General features: G+C 36.1%; 1 pseudogene; it reads right to left on the bottom strand.

Moving 5' to 3' along the window:
* Nucleotides 1–234: 234 nt before the first annotated feature.
* LOC111910882 (uncharacterized) lies at nt 235–965 on the bottom strand (annotated as a pseudogene).
* Between the last annotated feature and the right edge of the window lie 1,736 nt (nt 966–2,701).

Genomic DNA, 2,701 nt, shown 5'->3' with positions numbered 1-2,701 from the left:
GGTTCACTTTCCAGGAAGTTTTTTATAAATGTCAACCAAGGGTATAATGGACCAAACTTGAAATAAATTTATATTTATCCTTGACATGACGTTGAAGTTTTCAACCTCGAGTGTCAATACCAAGCATATCCCTGGAACTTTGTGCTGTTGGATCGATGTATATCAGGAGCTGTAAAATCAAAAATAAAAAACATTAAATATGAGTAAATGCAAATTGTAACTTACCAATAGACATTAAATATGAGTAAATAAAAAATCAAGAACATCATCAACCAATAGTTTGATACCAATAAATTCATCACGATTAGCAAGGCTTCTAGCAAGGCTAATTGCTCATTCACTATAATCTATTCCAGTGAGATCAGAGAACCTATTTATACTAACATCAAAAGTAATAAAGAATGATTTATCAATTATCATCGTACCAAAAGGAGGAATAAGTGTTATTATGTATAATACTATACCCCTGTTTAGCAAGCTCTTGAAGAAGTAGCCCATTGCCTGTTCCAACATCAAGAACACTCCATCTTGCTAAATCTTTATCCTCTTGACTAACAGACTCAGAGTCATCAATTTTATGTTGAATTTGTAAATGTCTTTGTGAAATGTCAGCACATAGTCCTTTTTTCCATGAAGCAACCATTTCCATGACATCTGCCCCAAACCTTTAGAAAGAATTTAAAAAGTCATACAAAAAAGCATCTTGTCAAAGAAGGTATATGTCATAGTCAATTAGATATGCATACCAAACTTCACCAGCATCCCCATGTTCACGAAAATTTGTCAATTCATGTGCATATGTTGCATCCCAGTAACTTTGATACCCCAGATGATTACCTTGGTTAAAGCTTTAATTTACTAAACCTTCAATTGGAACTGAAGAAGCATAGGGCACTACCCTTGCTGTTGTAATTGATGATTGGGACCCATTTTGCCTAGCAATAACAGATCACAGATGTGACCATTATTGCAACTAAATGAGCTTCAATTCCATTCCATATCTTCAATTCCAACTCTCAAACGCTAAATGGTAATTTTCTCCAGCACTAGCAACTTCAGGGTAAGATTGACAAGTTGATTTAGTTAATGAAGAATCATGATCTTGAAACTGAATTTCAACTAAACAACACATGGGTGTCTTCAAAGTCAAGATCAAGAACTAAAGACGATGGAATTTTCTAAAAAAGAAAAACATTAAGAACAAGAACAAAGGCAAAAGGATTGGATGTTTAAGAATCATAACCCTAATTTGTTTACTAATCACAGATAAAAATGCCTAGATTGGGAAGGAAAATAAACATGCAGGTTCCAAAAATCAAGAAACCCGAACAATTTATGAAGATCTTATAAAATCAAAGAGCTAAATCCAGATAAATTCTAACACTGAAAGAAGAACAAGAAAGGGGTTTGAAAGATTAAAGATGAAAAAACATGAAAGCAGAAATTATACTCTATGGAGGAGAGACTTACCTAAAGTCGCAGGAGAAGAAGTGTTTATGCAATCAGAGTAGTTTTAGGGTTTCCTTCGGTTACTCCCTTCATGTCTCCGACAATCTCCATCTATGGAGGAGAGAGATGAGAGAAAACACGGTGGAGGGGGAGAGACGAGAAGGTGGATGCAAGCGCTTTCCAGAACCAGAATCCAATGTTGGAGAAGATGCAGCAGATGCAAGCGCTGTTGTGGTGCGATGTTGGAATGGTGGAGTCCGAGAGAAAAAACAAATTATGATGGGTAGCTATCATTGTTGGTGATGTTCGATTCATCAGAAGCCCTAGTTCTTCGCTCAATCGTCTATTTTGTGAAAGAAGACATTACCATTGCAAATGCGTTATGTTTGATTAGGGTTTACACAGAGAAGGAAGTGAAAGTCGATCGCAGAGGAAGGGGTTGCAGAGAGAAGGAAGGGAGAGAATGAAATCGATTTGGCGGGTGTAGAGAGTACACAGGGAGGATGGCGGGTGTTCAAAATTTTGGGGGATTTCATTTTCCCTCGGACACGCGCGTTTCTTAAAAAAAATATAAAACGACATTCACAGATGACGCACAAGTGCCTTCCGTGTTTTTAATATTTTTACATCAGACACTAATTTAAAGGCACTCAGTAATGCGCGACATAAATCCTTAAAATTTTTGAAGAGATGACACTTTTTTAATGTCACTCTCTAATGCGTAACATAAATCAAAGAGCGTCGTGTTTTGCGCGTCGTAAAAGGCTGTTTTTCTAGTAGTGGTACAGTAATGATCTAGAAAGTATTGACTCATGAATGAACTGACTCATTGTATGATATTGCGTTCTAGTAATAGTTCTAGTATCTTCCTAAACTACCCATATGGTAGTTTACTAGTAATCTAACTTGTACGTATGGACATGGATGTATACCCTTGCTACCCAAGGGCATGGGATGAACTGGAAGGGCCTTTATGACTATATATGTACATATGTTATATAACTAATATTTAAACGACCTTCAGACGAGTACCCGATATCCCACCAGACCACATCTCAAGCGCGAAAAGGAAATAGGGTGGATAGCCTTCCTAAGTCTTTTAAACATTTCTTATATAACTATACATATAGAGGCATGCAATTTATAATTTAAAAGCATAAAATAAGATTTGTAAAACTTTTGAACATAAATATATCCTAAGAAAAGATGGACTTGATGTCAATCTATAAAACAGTTTGAAGGCATGGGTTTG

This window comes from Lactuca sativa, chromosome 6 (assembly GCF_002870075.4).
Source record: "Lactuca sativa cultivar Salinas chromosome 6, Lsat_Salinas_v11, whole genome shotgun sequence".
Lineage (NCBI taxonomy): Eukaryota > Viridiplantae > Streptophyta > Magnoliopsida > Asterales > Asteraceae > Lactuca > Lactuca sativa.
The sequence above is the reverse complement of the archived record's forward strand: the minus strand, read 5'-3'. Positions and strand labels throughout refer to the sequence as shown.